This window comes from Taudactylus pleione, unplaced genomic scaffold (assembly GCF_031769625.1).
Source record: "Taudactylus pleione unplaced genomic scaffold, aTauple2 ptg000306l, whole genome shotgun sequence".
Lineage (NCBI taxonomy): Eukaryota > Metazoa > Chordata > Amphibia > Anura > Myobatrachidae > Taudactylus > Taudactylus pleione.
In genome coordinates this window covers 7,714,823-7,736,543 of record NW_028284707.1, presented here as the reverse complement: position 1 = coordinate 7,736,543, position 21,721 = coordinate 7,714,823, and positions in this window count along the sequence as shown.

The following is a 21,721-nucleotide window of genomic DNA, read 5'->3' as shown; positions in this document are numbered from 1 at the left end:
ATCTAGTATGAACTCTTCAAAGGTGATGTAATAATTAATCCAATCAGGAGAGCTCCTTTCCACAACTCCCAGAAATATGTATCATGACATTAAATAAAATAAAAAAATCTATTAATTCTGTGATATACACAAATATAAAGTGTATCAAAGCAAAACTGTAAGTGCCACTGAATAATCCATTTGCACCACATATCCAAAAAAGTGCAAATTAGCAAGCAGCATTCAAAGAAGTGCAAAAAGTGCTTCACTATAAATATAAATATAAAGTGCACAGTGCCCAGTGCAACTCTTGGCAATAGGTACCAGTAACCAGCAACCAAAATAAAGTGCATGTAGGCATATCAAAGGACTTTCAAGGCTTTGTCCTGTTATTCACCTTGTCACTCATATGGATTTGCGAGTATAAATGGAAACAGAAGTACCAATGAGTAATAAAATCTGAGATCACATTTAATAAAAAATCTAAATAAAATACATCTAAGAACAGAATGATCAGCTTATCTGGTTGAGACCATCGACAAGAGGATATGGACCACCAACACCTGAGATACCTCAACATGTTTCATCAAGATGCCAAATGGTCAGATTTCTTTAGGAGGATGCCTAGATGCCAACTGTAGCCCCCTTATATACCTGTCCAAATAATTCCAATTACCTTAATTGGAGAAAATCCGGCGTCTTCTCCACTCCTATGCGCATGTGCCACAAAATCAAGAATCATGGGAAGAAAGTCATTACATCACTATAAAAATCTATCACATTTGCGCCAATCTAAAGGATCACAGGGATCTGTGACTTTCGTGCGGGCGAGGAGTACCATGCGGGCGCAGTGTATAGGGATGGGGAGGAATAGTTTTGCTAAATACAACTGATTATATATCTGAGATCAAAAGACTGTTATCTGATACAACTTGTTATAAATTACTAACTTATGACCCTACTTACACTTATAAAAAAGAGATTGATGCTGTCATAAACCTTGGCCTGAACAATTGTTGGATTGACGAATCTACTTCTTTTTTCTTGACACAAACTTATCTGAGGATTCCTATCATTTACATTCTGCCGAAGGTGCATAAGACCTTATCTAAGCCGCTGGGCAGGCCTATCATTTCTTCATGTGGATCACTGTATCAACCACTGTCTCAATTTGTGGACTTCTGGCTTCAACCAGTTGTACAAAATACTCCTTATTATTTAAAAGACACTATTGATTTTATTAATAAATTGAATGCGCTTGGAACACTCCCTGAATCCAGCCTACTAGTGACTCTTGATATTGTTAGCTTGTATACCAATATTAGCCATTTAGATGGCATTGAGGAAGTCAGGGTTCTTGTTTCTGCCAGTCCAGACTATAATGGTCCACATATTGAATACCTATTACTTTTGATGGAATTAATATTGCATAAAAATTACTTTCTCTTTGAAAATTTCTTCTTTTTGAAGTTACAGGGAACGGCGATGGGGTCGAACATGGCCCCATCATATGCAAACCTATATATGTATTTATATGAAACTCTATACTTTATGGGTAATTCTATATTTTCCAAATATATACACTTTTATGTTAGGTACATTGATGTCCTCTTTATGGTATGGACTGACGGTACAGAACTTTTGACACAGTTTGTGGACTCCCTTAATTCACTCAATACAACCATCAGACTCACACTTTCTTTCAGTAAATTGGTGATAAATTATCTTGAAGTTTGTGTATCTATCCAGAATAATAGGTTTTCCACACAGATTTACAGGAAACCGACAAATAAGAACACAATATTGGTGTGGGACAGTTTTCATCCCCTGCCGCTTAAGCGCGGCTAAATGCTTTCTCAGTTACTCAGAGTGACACGGATCACATCTGATGTTACAGAGGTTCTGTTGGCTGTTAGAGAAATGGGTGACAAATTTATTGAGAGAAGTTATCCATCTAAGGAAATTAATGAATCCATAAAGCATTGCCTCGACCTGACACAATCACAAGCACTAATTGGCAAGAATTGTAGTAGCCAGCCTGATCGACTCACCTTTATATCCACTTACTCAATTGCGTCCAAACACATTAGAGATGTATTTCTCAAGCATTGGCACATTATACAATCGGATACTAGTATTGGACACTTATGTCAAGAGAAACTGATGTTTTTGAACAAAAAAAGTAGCAATATAAAAGATATTGTGGCTAAATCAGACATTGGATCCATTCGTGTCTCTCATTGGCTGAAATCCAAAAATGGAATCTTCAAATGCCATGGCTGTATCAACTGTAAATACTTAATAGTGGGGACTCATTTTGTGCAACCTAAAAGTGGATTTAGCCATGAGATTAAACATTGTCTAAACTGTGATAGTCGATATGTTGTATATCTCATAATATGTCTGTGTCAACTGGCTTATGTGGGCAAGACAATACGACCACTTAAAGAATGAATTGCTCTGCATCGATCTTCTATAAAGAAGACATTTTGCTATACATAAGCATACCATTAATGACTTCCGCTTTCTACCAATAGATCATATTCCGCCATTGAGAAGGGGTGGTGATCGTGGGAAATTGCTCTTACAAAAGAATGCTACTGGATATATCGTTTAAATTTGGTGGCGCCTAATGGTCTTAATGAAGAACTTTCTTATAATTGTTTTCTGTAATGTATTTGTGAAGAAATGAGTCTGATGATACTGTTGTATCCTATAGTTGCTATGTATCCTTAATAGGTTTTGTTTGTGGTCCTTTTTTAGTGTATATGGGTGGGGGTATCTGTATATTACCGTTAGTCTGTTATATAATATGTGTCACTCGCTCCATGTACTTTTTATCGGATTATCATTATCTCTAATTGGCTTAGCATTGGTCCCTGTGCAGCATTAATTTGGAGTGAGGATCTATCTGTTTGTTTATGTTGTACATCCGGATGTGATGGCTCTTCCTTGCATATATATATATATATATATATATTTATATATACATATATATGTGTGTGTGTAACTTCTCTTCTGGTACCAGTACTTTATTATATAAAATGTACGATTTTATCTTTGTATGCATTTGCTCTAATAACTTTATGTTAGGCTGATCATATTGTGCATAGTGTTTGTATCAGCACTGCTGTTTTCTTCTTCATTTGAAGATTTATCAAACCTTGGGGAGAGATAAAGTAGCAAACAATTAGCTTCTAACTGTCATTTTTCAAACACAGCCTCTAACATGATAGTTAGAAGCTGAATGACTGGTACTTTATCTTTCTCCACTTTATCTCTCTCCAAGGTTTGAGACATCTCCCTGGGTGCTTGGCGCACATTATAGGAGTCATAATATGAGTGAGTCAGCGTAACTTACCTCTGATGAGACGTATGTTTGCACCACAGACCACCTGCACATTAATAGAGTGATAGTGAAATTGGCTAGCAGTGCCATGGCTCCTCCCACCCTCTCTGTAGTGTGCCAAGAGAGAGGGTGTGGCCAGCAGATTGAAGGAAAAAAAAATATAGCAGCAGCAGTGTTGGACTTGAGCGAGATGATTCACTGGGGGAATGCAAAGGTAGAGGCCTATGAAATTACTTGGCCAGCTACTGGTCTGCTTCATTGGTTAAAAATCTGCAAAGTGGTCCTAAATTACACATTTACTTTGAATACTACTGACCAGGGGACAGAATTTAAATACTCTGGTGTAACAAGGCCAGGGCTGGGGGAGGGCACTGGGACCTGTAGAAATCCCCTTGTAACCTCAGGCGTGGAATGGGGCCTGTGGTCAAAAACACAGACAAGTACACTGAGCTCATTCCACAGTGACAGAGCCTCCATAGCACTGTAGCACTGTGGCTGCGGGCTAGCAGTACTAGGTCCCCATCACTCACCATGGTTCGGGCTCTCTCCCACATTACAACTTGGGATCCATCACCTTACCAATCCCTGCACCACCACTGAGTGCCTCTGAACCTTACTTCTGGATCCCACCACTTTTGCCAGTCCCTGGCTCTTCCAACATCCTCCACAACCTTGAATGACTTGAACAGATAGCCAATCAGCAGGCTATTTGATTCACATGCATGTCAAGGTAGGGGGTTTCCCCTTGAGAATGGGGCCATTTTGCAGTGTGCCCAGAGTGCCAAGGCAGCCTGTCATCATCACCCCGCACCACAGCGCCTCCTGACACAACTCCCATAGCAGGTTTAAAAATAAAACCATATCACCCTGCTTGGTAACTCTAGGGGGACCTAATTCTACTTATCTCTGGCTAGCACCCTGTGCACCCGGAGCAGGGGCTCCACCTAGTTTGCTTACATTATGCCCCTGTCTGTTAGTACATATCTCAGCTCTCTGATGAGGTGGGCTTAGACCATTACATGTGGTCATTATAGTCCAGAAAGGAAAAATAAAGCATGCTTTAGTTCAATCCATTGTACCTCCTGTTGGAAAAGTAGATATACTGTATGTACGCAACAGTATTTTTTAGTCTTTTAGTTAAGGGCTCCAATTTATCTGTGATTTGCTCATCACGATTGAGGATGGATATGTGGTTCAGCAAAAACCTTTGAACTTTTGATCACAGAGGGATTCCATAAACGACCTTTCTCTATAAACTTTATGCTCATGGAACCCCTGTAACACATTATCAGGGCCGATATGACATTGAGTGGGACCGGATGCTAGGATATGTGGCCAATGGAGCAGGTGTGGTTATGCCCCTTTATCAAGAAGCAGGTTATGGTGAGTGCCGATGCCAAATGGGCATTAGGGAGCATGGTCGCTGCACTGCGCTGTGGCATGGATATGATTTCCATGCTCTCCAGCAGCCCATTCCTGGTTAATTTGTACCCACCTTCCCCCCCAATTTGTATAGCACACAAACTGAAAACATAACAATTTCAACAATCATTTTAACAGGACCTGTCAAATGTCAAATCAAATGTGATTTGAGCAATTTTGCAAATGACAACAGGTGTACATGCGCTGACCCAAGTCTTTTGGTTTAGGATCTGGATTTATCTTTGTGTTTTAGATTGGGTTTTGCAAAACCACCCTCAAGTGTTTTAGTTTTGGATCTATTTTTTTTTTGTTTTAAATGATAAATTTTTTTAAAAAACAGCTAAAATCATGTAATTTTAGCACTCCAAAACCCGAAATTGGGATTTAAAATCCGAATTTCAAACCATGGGAAGATCAAAATGTGACTCAGATGTGTCCGGATCTCCTTAGGTTATCAGAACGTGACTCGGATCTGTCCGGATTCATGAAATTCAGGTGGATTCGGATTTCTAGTGAACCAAACTGCGCATCTCTAATATATAGGGATGTGCGCTGACCCCCGTGTTTTGGTTTTGGATCTTTATCTCTTTCAAGGTTTTGGATCTGGATTTGGTTTTGCAAACCACCCTGAAGTGTTTTTGTTTTGGTTTTGGATCTGCATTTTTTAAATAAAAAATAGATAAAAAGTTTTAAAAACAGCTAAAATCATGTAATGTATGCAATCCAAAACCTGAAATTCGGATTTAAAATCCAAATTCCAAACCGCATAAAGATCAGAATCGTGACCTGGATTTACCTGGATCTCCTCAGGAGATTAGAACCTCGACTCGGATTTACCCGGATTCACGAAATTCGGTTGGATTATGATTTCTGGATAACCAAACCGCACATCTCTACTAATACATGCCTTTTTGTAAGTAGTATTTTTTTTTGTACACCTCAAACCAAAATGGCAGTTTGATTTCTGGCTGTTTGATGTGAACCTATGCTTTTGCTAAATTGCACCATTTGCAAAAGACACACCACATGGACACTGTCAGTTTTCCAAAACCACCATTTGATAAATCCTGACCTAAAGTGTTATTCTCAGTCAAACAATATTGGAACAGAAGTAGATGGCCATGTGTTGCAACTTGCCAGCCACTTCTTATAACAAGAACAAACTAGTCATTCACATCAAATGGGTAAAAACTTATAACAGTAATGTAAATTGACATCAACTTCACTAGAGAGATTTTGATTGAATATAAAATGTTATTTAAATGGTGAGCAGTGTTAGATTCTTTAGAGCATTTTGCTAATCTAGCAATTTGCCTTCAGACCTTAACAGAAGTCACTTGCAAATTTGCTTGCAAGACACACTGTACTAAGACTGCCTGTCAGCTATATTGCAAATAAATAGATAGCCGTTACCAGAAATGAACCATCGGCAAGACTTTAAAGGCCACCGGAATAATGCTCTCCTAAAGCAATCAGCATGTAATAAGCATAAAGTAAAGTTGAAAGCATATTTTGTAATATATTTAAATTAAGCTAGTTATACTCGCATATATTGAAATAAACAAGTCCACACAAGTCCACACTTGTCAATTACAAACTACAATTGAGCTATAGAGATTCAATATTGATCCATTCCAACTCTACTAATGACCCTCGTGTTTTGGTTTTGGTTTTGCAAAACCACCCTCAAGTGTTTTGGTATTGGTTTAGGATCTGCTTTTTTTTTTAAATTGATAAAAAGTTTTTCAAAATAGCTAAAATCATGTAATTTTTGCATGATAAACCCCGAAATTCAGATTTAAAATCGAAATTCTGAACCACGAGAAGAACAGATCTGTCCAGATCTCCTCAGATCAGAACCGCGTCTTGGATTTGTCCGGATGCATGAAATTCAGTTGGATTCGAATGTCTGGAGAATGGAACTGCAAATCTATTGTACATGTTTTCTGATCTAGACTTCTGTTCTGTTCTATATTGGACTTTCATGTGCTTTGTTCCAAGCCTGGGAGCCCCAATATAAGACATACTGTAGAGGAGACACAGATGATATGCAGATTTTTAAGACCAAAGGCACATTCTGGCTCTTATTTCATTGATTAAAATGATCTGAAGATTCCATAGCAAGGGCCCAACATTGTCTGATAAGGATCTGATTCCTGATGTGCACCTAGAATTGGGAATATTCTGTTATCCCAAGGTCCAATTGTTAACTTATTTATGTCCTGTGCAAACCACGTGAGGACCTTTATTTTTCTAGACTGTTTCATTTCATCTTGTCCACTAATTATGATACCCATGGCTCTAACAAGAGCCAATGGATTTTAAAATATTGAGGGCAGCCACCCAGGCCTGGGCAACAGGGGGAGTCTAAGGGTACACCTGTACTAGGTCCTGGCATCCAGAGGTACCTTGAGGTCCACAGGGGCACAAAATAGGGAAGCGGACTCACTGCTCCAGTGGGTGCTGTGTGGCTGCCACTGGGACCCATACCAACTGCTGCACATCTCTCTTGTAGTCTGGACCAGGCAGTGCTGGGCTCTTCTAGGTGGCTCAGATGCGACCCAGGCTGGGCATGACCATGCAGTCGACAATGCAGTGACATAACATCATAGGTCATGTTGCCGGCACCGCATATTGTCCCTGCCCATGATGTCTGGTACAGCCACAAATTTTACTGAAGGAGCATGTGTGTCTATACACACATGGTGACACAGCAGGCTGTGGCAGTGAAGGGTTGGGGGCTGTGGAAAGTGAAGGGGGTTTGAGGATAGGGATGAAAGGCTGAGGGCTGATGATGGTTATGAAGGCTGAGGTTGGTGATGAGAGGCTGAGGGCTGACATAGGAGATGAGGGGCCGAGGACTGAGGATGGCTGGCTGCAGACACTACTGTCAACAGAAGACCTTGGAGCACTGTCAGCAAGAAGACCATGGAAGAGACGTCAGACAAGAACTACAGCCTGCATCATCAGTTACAGAGAGACAGTGTGGTAAGTCAATGTATTTGTACTTTATTTAAAGGTTGGCATATCTTTCAATTTCCATTACCATGCATCACATATCACATATGCAGGAGAGGGATGTGTGGGTGTGGGGTCAATGGTGATTAGGTCGGGGGTAGTGGTGTAGAAGTTGGCCCCACAGAGACATTAGTGGCCCCAAGATTTCTGTTCACTCTGCTGCTACCAGGTGGTGCCATTATGCAACAAAACAGACATGTTAGCAACAGGACAGTGTGTTTGTGGTTGTACATGTGCAGTAAAGATGAGGAGATGCAGAGGAGCAGAGTGCAAAGCAGGGTGAGCTGCCACAGGTCTGCTGTGAGAGACAAGAGACTGGACAAAGTGTCCATGGTGGAATGGTGAGGTGACAGAAGCCATTGAATGCTCACTGGTGTGCTGAGTGATTGCTGCAGAAGTGCCAGATGAGACTGAGAGCCAGAGACAGACTGTCAGTACTAAGTTGCAGCTGAAATCCATGGAGGCTGTGGGGTAAATATACTAAAGTGAGAGTTTTTAGAAGTGAGTTTTAAAAGTGATGTTACCAAAAGCAACCAATCATATTCTATTATATTCTAGAAGGTGCTAGTTAAATGTTAAGTAGAATCTGATTGGTTGCTATGGGCAACATTACTTTTAAAACTCACTTCTAAAAACTCTCACTTTAGTAAATTTACCCCTGTGAGTGAGTAAAATAGCTACTGTTTGAGAGCTACTGAGAACTGTTACAGAGCTATTGTGAGAGTGTATGAGAAGTACTGGGAATTATCAACAGATACTGAGAATTGCTAAGAGGTACTTAGATCTGTTATTTTTCAAGTACTGTGTAACCCCAATTTGAGCAAAAGACTGAGTTTGAGCAAACAGTGTGATATATTTATCTTGTTTGAGCTACTGGAGAAATAGTACCTGAGTTTGTCAGTGTAATGAACGGCAGCCATTTTGTGTGAATACTGAGCTGAGTTAATTAGTACTTTGGAACTGAGTTATTCCTATTGAACAATGCTGAAGACAATTGGAAAGTCAAAGTTATTGCTCCCTGGAATCAGGAAAGAACAGCATCAGATTAGGTTATTGCTATTTTCAATTGTGGATTACAAATACATGCATGCTTTAGGTCAGTGATCATCCAGTGACAGTGTACTCCAATGACAGAACTTTGGGCCTGATTCAGACCCACTCGCGAGCGGCTGTACGCTCGCAAGTGGGTCGATGGTCTGCACTGAGCATGCGCACGACGGAGGAAGCTCCGTCGTGCGCATGCGCCAGACACGACGAGCGAAGGACTTTCCTTCGCTCGTTGTGTCCGATCAAAGGGGGCGTGCTGTCAATGTTGATTGACAGCACGCCCCCTTTGGTGGGCGTGCCGGGGGCGTGCCTCCCTGACGGGGGCGTTCCCACGGGAACGCCTCCCATCAGAAGCCGGCCCACTGACATCACTAGTGATGTCAGTGGGAGTGATTTTGGCTCTGATAGAGCCAAAATCACTCCGGAGCTTGCGGTTGAAAACCTCAACCGCAGGCTCCGGCTCGCAATTTCGATGGTCGCGATGGTCACGACCATCGCGGCCATCAAAATGCACGCTCGTATAGCCTGTGGGTGGTGACCCACAGCTATACGAGCGTCCAGGAGGACGCTCCATGAAAAAGGAGCCCGGCCCTCATGCAGAGCGTGCGCTCTGCTCAGAGCGTACGGCTCTGAATGAGGGCCTTTGTGTGCACATTAGAGTAAAATACTCAACAGTTTTGAGGTTTTTGCTAAATCTGCTAAGAAATAATCCAGGTTGCTATTACTGTATATGCGTGTTTTGCAAAGGTTAATGTGTACTTAAAGTACATATAATATATTAAGACAACTGAGAAATTGCAGCTTTAAATATAAAGAAGCCATTTAAATATTGGAAAGAGTTATTGCCCATTGCCTTCTATATTGCTAACTACTGTGTTGAAATTGCTATATTCCCTTTTGTGCTGCAATCTCCTGTCATATGTATACTGATCATTATTTTTATACAGTGATCTGTTCTAGATTTATGTCCTCCTACCCGCCTTTAATAAATATACTTGATGATTCTATTAACAAGGCAGGCACCTTATGTCATGTTACTTTGTGCATGAGGGTAGTCTCTCTGCTACAGGCTGAGGTGGTTAAAGCTTGTGGAGTCATTATCACAGGAGAAAGAAGATCTGCTGGAGCTGTAAAGTACCATCTACACCTACCTGTTCCCACTACAACACTTGGGATACCACATAAATCAGTGGTTTATCTATAATGTAACCCAGAAGACATTTGCTGGTGTCCGTGCGGCGCCACACCACACACTCACACTTGGTGGCACCATCTTTTCAGCAAAGTAATCAGAAAGATGCCACTGGAAATTACTCCAGCACTGTGCATGCACCATCTTTCTGAATTAATTGCTAGAAAAATATGGCAGTGCCACCATCAACAAGTATATAGGGGAGGGGCGCTGCACGCATACAAACATAACTCACCTGCAGGCACAGGTATAGAGATGCAGAGTGGTCACATTTTTGATCACTTCTCCACTTACAAATAGAGAGGAGTATCTGGGCTGTAATAATGCTCTGATGTGGGCAAATTTTAGTGAGGGTGCATCAATGGAACTGTGGGCAATGCAGAATTAGATATAAGCGCATGTACATCTGTTTCCAGGAGTATCGTTTTAGCAAAGTACAGGCTGGTGCACGTGCGCACTGATAATAATGGGCCTGATTCAGATTTGGGAATAGAGCAAGGTAGAACAAGCAACTGTGTACCTGGACAAACCATGTTGCAATGCAAGGAGTGCAAGTACATACATTGTATTTGCATGCAAGGTAAATACTGGCTTCTTTTGCATGTAGCCCACAAACACTGAATAGCTTTATTTTTACATTGCAATTTAGAGTTCAGTTTGGACACGCCCCTCCCAAATCTAAATGAACATCTTACATCTGCCTCACCTGCAGTGCAGCATGGTGTTACCAAGATGCACAGTTACTTGTGCTTTCTTAAGCTGGCCACACACTAGAAAAACTTTCATCCAACCATCCAACTTGTTGATTGGTTGGAATGAAAATCTGGCATTTAGAAGCAAATTGCTGATCATCATTTACTCTCGTACGTTACCAGATTTTCATTCCAACCAATCAACAAGTTGGATGGTTGGATGCAAGTTGGTCTAGTGTGTGGCCAGCTTTACTCTGTTCCCAAATTTGTTATCAGACCGGTATGCCCTTCGCCGGTCTGATAACTACATCCCAAGTGCCAGCTCACGTACGGCCAAATTACCTGCAGGTCTGAATCAGGCCCAGTGTGTGTTTCTATTGTGCATTGTTGGCTTACATTAGAATTTTGGACCAGTTTGGAGCGGTCTTTGGGTGTCTTCCTATGCTACTAATGAGACCATAATTGGTGCACTCCAATCATTACAATAAAAACACTTCACACACTCATATCTGCCACATGTACTAAAATCCCTGATATTCCCTTCCCATTCTAATTAATTTCATTGATCTGATTAGTTTAACCCATAAATAAATACATATAGTGGCCGTATAAAATGAGACTCGAAGACCACCATCTCCAGATACGTTCAAGTGTTAGCAGAATGGAAATGGCCTTCGGCCCCTCCACACATGTAACACTCCATACAATGCAGTCACTACAGCCATTTACCTCATTTTGATAATTTAACTCTGCAAAAGTCACAGCTACTATAATATACAAAGTCTAGTTTATGCCCTCTCCTGGTATAGTAGTCTGTGTCTGAATGAGCAAGCCCTGAGACGCCCAATCTCAGCACCTCCGTAGGCGCTGTAACACTGCCGGTGTTTCTTCACATGCCACCATCGGCGCACCATTGAAACTTTCACCAACACAATGGCAGCGTGCAGCGTCTCCGTGTGACCATGGCTTCTACGCAAGGCCAGTCGGCCCATTTCGCCAGGTATGCAGTCGCGTACAGTGCCAAGTTGTAAGGGCGGCAGAGTCCTTTTGGCATAAAAGGAGTCAGTGTGACTCATTGTAATTCACACTGGCCCACAAGTTGCTTAATGACAGGCCGGAGGGAGAGGAGTGGCCACTCTCTTCTCCTCCCCTCAACTTTTCCCCTCCATAGTGACACAGCTTACTGGAGTCTTTGCCCAGCTGGAGGGGGAGGAGGGGCATTGCTCTCCCCTCTCCTCAGCTCCTCTCCTCCAACCCCAGCTTCCTCTGTCTCTCTGTGCTACTGCTTGGACGCCGCAGATCTGACGTCACAATCTCGTGACCGTCCCTAGCGTACTCCTGGGGTAGGAAGAGCCATCCATGTGCTGCACTTCTAGCCCCAGGTAAGTCAATTTAATCACTTTGTGTTTGTCATGCATTGTCTGTCAACCCTCTCCCTGTCGTCACCCTCTCCCTGTCACCTAGTGCTGTCACCCTCTCCCTGTCACCTAGTGCTGTCACCCTCTCCCTGTTGTCACCCTCTCCCTGTCACCTAGAGCTGTCATCCTCTCCGTCACCTAGTGCTGTCACCCTCTCCCCATCACCTAGTGCTGTCGCCCTTACTCTGTCATCACCCTCTCCCTGTCACCCACTGACTGTCTCCCTCTGGTGGTGTCACTCTGTCCTTTTCATCCTTTGGTCATTCTCCCCCTGTCACCCACTGCTTTCACTGTCTCCTGATGTCACCCACTCTCTGTCACCTAGTGCAGTCGCCCTCTCCCTCTCATCGATTGCTGTCACCCTCTCCCTGTCACTCAGTGCTGTCACCCTCTCCCTGTCATCACTCTCTCCCTGTCACCTAGTGCTATCACCCTCTCCCTGTAACCCACTGGCTGTCCCCCTCTCCCTGAATACATATCTTAGGGTATAATTGTAGCTTAGCAAACAGGTTGGTCCTGCTTTATAGGGGCCCTATAACACTTCATACATTTTCATGTGGTGGTCTATGTGTGTGTTTAATTAATTTCATGTAGGGGCCTATGTATGTTTTTTTTCCATGCAAATCCTATGTGTTTTAATACCTTTATGTGTGTGGTTTTTTTCTCATGTGTGGATCTATGTGTGTTTTTTTTTCTGCAAAGCATATATATTTTATATTCACGTGGGGACAAAATGTGTGTGTATTTTTTTTGTAATGAGGAGCCTATGTGTTTGTTTTTTTCATGTTGTGGCCTATGTATTTTTTTTATTGATCACTTGGGGCCCCACACAGTGGAGGCTAATGTGTACGGTTTCTTTCCCCTGTAGGGTCAGTTTGTAGTCAGGAAGTTTCCCGACTGTGAAATCCTGGCATGGGACTAATGATAGTCGTTGAAAATACAGACGCCTATCATTATCCAGATGCCGAAATCCCGACGCCCGGCATACCAAACAAATGTAAGCCGGGCGTCGGGACTCCTTAGCCACGGGAGGGGCGGTTAGGTTTAGGGACTCCCGGGGGGACAGGGTTAGGCACTCCCGTGGGAGGATTAGGGTTAGGCTAGAGGAAGGGGGGGTTAGGGTTAGGCACCACCCTGGGAGGGTTAGGTTTAGGGTGCCGGGAGAGGGGGTTAGGTTTAGGCATCCCTGGGGGGAGGTTGGGGTTAGGCACTGGGGGGGCAGTTAGGGTTAGGCACTAGGGGGGTGGTTAGGGTTAGGCACCCCTTAGGGAGGGTTAGGTTTTGGGGGGGAGGAGAGGGTTAGAACTTATCTTAGTCGGGAATTGCAGCTTTCTGTCTTCCGGTGTTGGTATTGCATCCACTGGGCTTACGTCCGCTGTATGTCATACCGATTCTGTTGGGTCCACTGTTTATTATTACTAAGGATTATGTTTGGCCTGATGCAGGGGAAGGTCCATGTGGGGTGACACCATTAGTTACTGCACTTGGTTACACCAACACTAGTGACGCCACTGAGTATGGTATTAAATTATAACCATGTGTATATAAAGATGGTCTTTTGACCTACAGACTCCATTTTGTCATTGTTACATTATTACATGCACTCTCCATATTTCACACAATGAAATGAGGCTTTATTTCAACAAGGGGCGCCAAAATCTATATCTGCTTACCCAAAAAATTTGGCTCGGGCCGGCCCTGCTTCTGCGGCAGCAGGCCTGTGCCTGTAAATGCAGTCGCTATCAGTGACCCGCCCGCAACACTTCCACAACATGCCCATAACACAGACTTTTTTGCGTTCACTTCAGGCCACCTCCCAGTCACCGCCAAAGAACGCCCATCACTTTGCCGCCTCATTTCTGACACCATCTGCCCCCATCACAATAGCATTGTAATGCATCCATCATTGGGGTTTACAGGACTCTTTGCTCGTGCACAGTTGTAAATAAACACTCAACTACGTGAATATCGGCATTGCGTTTGGATTGCACGCACCTCTGAGTCAGCAACATCAACAAAAAGTAGAGATGTGCAGTTCGGTTCTCCAGAAATCTGAATCCACCCGAATTTCGTATATCTGGGTAAATCTGAGTCGCGGTTCTGATCTTTTTATGGTTCGGAATTAAGATTTTAAATCTGAATTTTGGGTTTTGGATTGTATAAATTACATGATTTTAGCTGTTTTTAAAACTTTTTATCTATTTTTTATTTAAAAAATCCAGATCCAAAACCAAACTCAAAACACTTGAGGGTGGTTTGCAAAACCAAATCCAGATTCAAAACCTTGAAGGAGCTATAGATCCAAAACCAGAACAAAAACACTTGAGGGTGGTTTGCAAAACCAAATCCAGATCCAAAACCTTGAAGGAGATACAGATCCAAAACCAAAAAATGGGGGTCGGCGCACATCACTAACAAAAAGTATTCCAAGTCTTTCTGAATTAATAAAAATAAACTATTTTTTACTACAGTAAATGAGAAACTTTGCAATCTCCTGATTGTATTAGCATTTTGCTCTTCATTGCAATGCCGGGGTTTAAAACATTCCATTTGTGAGTGGGTCTCACTCTCTCACTGGTTTTTGCCTCAGATTAATTACCCTGATCTAATTCATTTAGTGGAGGACAGCTGTGGTACGTGGGTTGCCCACTGATGTATTGTGCTAAATGATGCCCATCTGTCATTGCAGTAGATCAGCGTGAATCCTATGTCATCCACTTCATTGGTTTTGAAGAGATGAGAAGTGCAGCTACAATGTTTACCAGTGTTGCTAATTTAATATCTACACCTTTATTAACCCCACCGCTGTTATTAGGTGAACGCTGATACATGATGGGCAGGGGAAAATCAAAAATGCATTAGGAACAGGGCACAGCAAGTTGCTTGGTACAGTTAATTAGAGTTTTTTCTGGACAATTGTGCTATTACAGAGTGTTTTCATGTGGGGAAGTGGGACTGCTAAATGGAGTATAGTGAATTTGTGTTGCCAATGTGGTTAGCAAAGTCAGTCATCAATCTGTTTATTAAGATCAAAAAGTTATACTGGTTTATTTGTTAACTAAGAAACGTCTGATTCCTTGAAGTCTACATTTCAATATTAAAACTGAAACATGTTACAGTAAACACAAGAAAAGATCAATATGATGGAAGAACTCAATATTTAATGGACATATTAATTTATATAATTATTCACATGTTTTCCCACTTCATGACTGAATGCTTTCAATACTTTAATTTAAAAAACAAATGTTTTAAAGCCTATTGTTTCCAGCGTGGTGAATGAATTGGATCAAATACTGTACATCCAGTCAACATTGAACTTGATTAAAAGGGTTTGGTATATTAGGTCAACAGTGACCACGTCAACATGGTCATAAAGTCAAAAGAGCAAATGTTGACATGTGCATCATGTCGACATTTAGCATGTTCAACTGCCTGAGGAAGCAGCTGGATACCATGAAACGTGTCACAGCTTAAGTAATCTTTTTACCTTTTATTATATACTTTATTTGTAGGTATATCAATTATTATGTCCTATTTTATCATGTGATGCTATTTTCAATTTATTTGGATTTAAATGTTATTTTAAATAATTTTTTTGTCATTTATTCATCAATTATTGTATGCACTAGAGATAAAAATATTATGTAATTGTTACAATTGCCTAGGCTGCTTCGTGTAAACTTCCTAGAACCCAGGAAAGCTGGGTCTTCTGCCACTAACATCCACCTCCTGTTCCCTTAGAACTAGAAGCGTTTACTGGTACTTAAGTGACCAACTGGACTTAAACTTGGAGTAGCAGTGGTCCACACAAATTACCTATGGGAACCACAGAATAGCATGGGATACTGGATACCAGTAAGATAGTCTGTGGTACAGCTAGAGCCAGTAGTATAACTTGGAGAGCATGAGAACCAGTGATGTGGCTTTAGAGCCGGTAGTATAAGTTGGAGAACTGATGGTGCAGCTTGAGAGCCGGTGGTGCGACTTTGAGAGCCAATGGTGCAGCTTTGAGCTGGTAGTACAAGTTATAGAACTGATGGTGCAGCTTGAGAGCTGGTGATGTGGCTTTGAGAGCTGATGGTGTGGCTTTGAGCCATAGTACAAGATAGAGAACTGATGGTGCGGCTTGAGAGCCGGTGATGCAGCTTTAAGAGCAGATGGAGTACCTGAAGGGCCAACAGAGTGGCTAGGGAGCCTGTAGCAGCTTCAAGCTGATGGAGTGGCTAGGGAGCCAGAAAAACAGGGTTCACTACAATCTGGAACAACAGGAATGCCGATTATGCAGCAGAGCCAAGAAATCCACAAGGAACACTATAGTCAGTGAGGCGGCAAAGGGCTAGCATGCACAAATAAGAGAAGGAACCAATCATGCCGTGTTGTGGAAAACACATGACACCCTGTGGCATCTGGATTGCCTAGCAACTGATGGAGCTGGAACAATACTGCTGAAAGGAGGTAAATTGCTTGAGAGGGACAAGTTGTGATCACGACTTGTAACAGTACCTTCCCCTTGATGCAGGGTTGAAGAACCCCCAGAGCCTGGTTTGTCAGGAAAATCCCGGAAGAAAATTCTCTTCAGCCTAGGAGCATGTAGAGCACTTTTAGGGTCCCAGGAGCATTCCTCTAGGCCATAGCCCTTTCAATGAACCAAAACTGTTAACAACCCCGGGAAATCTTGGAGTCTAAGATCTTCTCAATGAGGATTTGGCGTTGACCATGGACAACAATCGAAGCAGGTCTGCATGGAAATTTGGGCTTGAATTTGACAGAGCTGTAAAATGCTTTGAATAAGGAACAGTGAAAGGTATTGTTGATGCAGAGAGACTAAAGTAATTGAAGCATGAAAGCTACCGGATTCACTTGAGCAAAGATGCAAAAAGGGACAATAAATCTAAGACCCAATTTCTGAGTAGGTTGGCGAAGCTTAATGTTTATCATAGAGAGCCAAACCAAATCACCCTTGACAATAAAGTCCATGGCTATGTAAGTCCAGGATTTCTTAGGTATGATGAGAGGAAGCAACAGACCTGAGGGGGCTGTTTGAGGTGTCTTATTTCAGGCACAGACCTCACATGCCAGAACAAACTCACAAACATATTTGGCCAGTGAAGGCCACCACACAGAGTGGGAGAGTAACTCCAGAGACTTACTAATGCTGGGATGACCAAAAGCTTGTTGAGAGTGGAAATCCAGTAAGACTGACTTCCTGAATCTTTCTGTAACAAACAAAAGATCAGAAGGTTTATCCAGAAGTAACTCTGAATGGCAGGCCTGAATGAGTTCAATCATATTCTGGGTGATAGCACAGTGGATACGAGAATAAGGAATAATAGGTTCATAGGAGATAGTGGTCTGTTAAACCGGTACAAAACTTCTGGATAGAGCATCAGCCTTAACGGTTTTCGAGCCAAGATTAAATGAAATAAGAGAATTGAAATGGATAAAAAACAACGCCCACCGAGCCTGTCTAGAATTCAACCTTTAAGCAGACTGAATGTACAATAAGTTCTTATGGTCGGTAAGAACAGTGATTTGATACTTGGCCTGCTCTAGCCAGTGCCTCCAGTCCTCAAAGGCCCATTTAATAGCAAGCAACTCCCAATTACCCACATCGTAGTTACATTCTGCATTGCTGAACTTACAGGAGAAAAAAGCACAGGTTTGCAACTTGTTGTCTACAAATTTCTTTTGGGACAAAATGGCTCCAGCTCCTATTTCAGAAGCGTCAACTTCCAGGATGAACGGGAGATCTGGATTAGGATGACGGAGCACCAGAGCATGAGTAAAAAATGTCTTTAAGATCCTCAAAAGCTTGGACAGCCTTGGGTGCCCAATTGGATGTGTCGGCTCCGTTTTTAGTCAGTTCCACAATGAGTGCCACAATAGCCGAGAATGACTTGATAAATCTTTGATAGTAATTAGCAAAGCCGAGGAAACACTGAATAGCTTTAAGGGTAGTTGGTTGAACCCACTCCAGTATCGCTTTGACCTTGTTAGGATCCATAGAAAACTCCTGGAAAGAAATTATATAGCCTAGGAAGGCTATTTGAGTTGGTTTTTCCGCAGTTTCTGCAGAACTTGATGAACATGTTCATGGTGTTGATCCAAGGACTGTGAGTAAATGAGAATGTTGTCAAGGTATACAACCACGAAGACTCCTAGGAATTAACAAAGAACATTGTTAATTGGGTCTTGAAAGACCACAGGAGCATTAGCTAGACCGAATGGCATGACCAAATACTCATTACGTCCTGAGTGAGTACTGAAGGCCATCTTCCACTCATTGCCCCTTCTAATCAATTTTTGAAAAGATAGTAGCTTGATGCAACTGGTCAAAAAGGACTGAAATGAGAGGTAGCGGGTAGGAGTTTTTGACGGTGATGTTATTGAGACTCCTGTAGTCAATACAAGGACGGAGGGAACCATCCTTCTTCTCAACAAAAATGAAACCAGCCCCGACCATAGATTTATTGGAGCAGATAAATCCTTTAGCTAATGCATCTTTGATGTATTCCTTCATAGCTTTGTTTTCAGGAACTGACAAAGAATACAACTGGCCTTTAGGTAGCTTGGCACCAGGTACTAAATTGATGGCACAGTCATATGGGTGATGAGGAGGAAAGGCATCAGCCATTTGTTTAGAAAAGATATCAGAGATCTCCTGGTACTGGATCAGAATGGCAGGAGAAGTTTCAACATCAGCAGGATGAACCGCCCGGACTGGTAAAGCAAGGCAATGAGAATGGCAAGCACGACTCCATCTTATAATTTCCCCAGAGGACCAGTTAATGATGGGATTATGATCCCTGAGCCAAGGGAGACCAAGAATGAGGGGCACTAATGGACATTGGAGAAGAAAAAAATGAGATGACTGAATGTAGAAATCTTATTGAAAACCGTATAGGAGGTGTTTTGAATTTGATAAGTCAGTTGGAGACTAGTCCTCCATGCAATCTGCAGATGGGGATATCTTTATCCAAAAGGTACAGTCGGAACACCCACAGACTTAAAAAAAAAAATCCATAAAATTGCCATCTGCACCGCTATCCAAAAATGCAGAAGTAGCCGGGTTAGAATTGGAGAGTTGAATAGCTGCAGGAACTAGTACAAAATTCTTGGAGGAAATGGGGGCCAGTCCTTAATGTAATTTCTCTTGAACATTTAGGCCTTGCCTTTTACTGGCTTGAATGGACAATTACTCAAGCAATGTCCCTTGTCTCCGCAATACATACAGAGACCCTGAGAATGTCTCCTGTGTCTCTCTTCCGGAGGTAAATGAAAGGCACCAATTTGCATAGGCTCCTCTGGATCTGAAGACGGAACCCACTCAGACGACGATCAAGTCTAATTGCCTTATGCATGAGGTCATCCAACGACTCAGAAGGAGAATGCTGGATGAGAATATATTTGATGGCCTCAGAGAGTCCGAGATGGAATTGGCTATGAAAGACCAGGTTATTCCAACCAGAGTCCACAGTCCACCTACGAAATTCAGAAGAATAATTCTCTGTTGCCTTCTTCCCTTGCCTGAGGGACCATAATTTTGACTCATCCAAAGCAGTTCTGTTAGGGTTATCATACAATAGTCCCATAGCTTTAAAGAAGGCATTAAATAGATTGTAAATCTGTGTGTTGGTGGTAGCCCAAAGGCCCAAGTCTGAGGGCCTTCCTGAATAAGAGATTTGACCAGGCCCACTCGCTGAGACTCAGACCAAGAGGAGATGGGACATAATCTGAAGTAAAGTTTACAACTCTCTTGGAAATTGAGGAATTGTTTGCGATCCCAAAAAAATCATCCGGTAAATTAATCTTAGGTTCTTTGAGAGCAACTGAAGCTGGAGGTGACCAGACATCCTTGACTCAAAGAGTAAACTCTTGAACCTTTTGCATGAGAACTTGAATCTGTGCAGCAAGCACTTGGGCAGGATTCTGTGACTACTCCATATCTATCTTTTTGGGCCAACTATAATGTTACAATTCCCTAGGCTGCTTTGTGTAAACTGCCAAGAAAAAAGGCTAGCAAGGTTTTCTGCCACTAACAGCCACCCACTGTTCCCTTAGAACTAGAAGCGTTGACCGGTACTTAAGTGGACACTTGGACTTGAGTAGTAATGGTTTACACAAATTGCCTATGGGAACCACAGAATAGCATGGGATACTGGATACCAGTAAAATAGTCCATAGTATGGCTAGAGCCAGTAGTACAACTTGGAGAGCTGGTGGTGTGGCTTGAGTACCAGAGATGTGGCTTTAGAGCTGGTAGTATAAGTTGGAGAACTGATGGTTCAGCTTGAGAGCCGGTGATGTGGCTTTGAGAGCCAATGGTGCAGTTTTGAGCTGGTGGTACAAGTTAGAGAACTGATGGTGCAGCTTGAGAGCCGTTGGTGTGGCTTGGGAGCCTGTAGCTGTTTTCAAGCTGATGGAGTGACTGGAAGGCCGATGGAATGGCTAGGGAGCTTGTAGCAGCTTTCAAGCAGATGGAGTGGCTGGAGGGCTGACGTAGTGACTAGGGAGCCTGTAGCAGCTTTCAAGCTGATGGAGTGGCTAGGGAGCTGGAGAAACAGAGTTCACTACAATCTGGAACAGGAATACTGATCATGCAGCAGAGCCGATAAATCCACAAGGAATGCTATAGTCAGTGAGGCGGCAAAAGGCTAGCATGCACAAATAAGAGGAGGAACCAATCATGCCATGTTGTGGAAAACACGTGACACCCTGTGGCGTCTGGATTGCCTCCCGATGGAGCTGGAACAATACTGCTGGAAGGAGGTAAATTGCTTGAGAGGAACAAGTCATGACCGTGACTTGTAACAGTAATTAATTTATCCAGGTCAGTATTTGGATTTTTTTTATGCCATTATTAAAAAAAAGTACTATTTATTAAATTTTTATACAGATGGGCCCAACTAGTTTGTTGCTCATAGCGCTCCCTTCAGGCCTCTGTGTCATGCCATGGAGCATTACGTGATGGCTGGACTTTGGCCTACCATGGTATTCTTCAATGAAAGATATGCTATGGCATGTAATACATCGCTTAACTGCTCGGTGGTGAGTGCTCCACTGATGTAATTTGTACTGAATACCATACTGTTAAATTGGATGGCTATCACATTCACGCAGTGTATTTGCATATTGCATGTTCACACAACTAATCTTTTTAATATCACATAAGCTCTTAGAATGGGATGCAAATCAGTACACATACTGTACATAACTGTACAGTAGTGTAATTGCCGTGTTCTTATGACGTCATAACCGATACTATCTATTAATGAGACACACGCACAGCTTTCAATGAGACGGGATTAATTATTCTCTAATGGTGGGGTACTGTCTATATACTGTATGTGCTAGCATAATATTTTGTAAGGGAGACACATTTTTTTATTATTAAAAACAGCAGTTGGTGGGTGGAGTGCACAAGGATGAGCCCACTATTGACATTGTACACATTGCCTGCTGTAATTTGCAGATTTCACATCACATACACGACAGGTGCAGCTCTTGATATGGATGGTGTGTGGGCTAGGGGTTAGGTGATCGCCTTGCTACAGTGCTTGTCCCGATGGTTTGAGACCTAAAAATTATATATATATATATA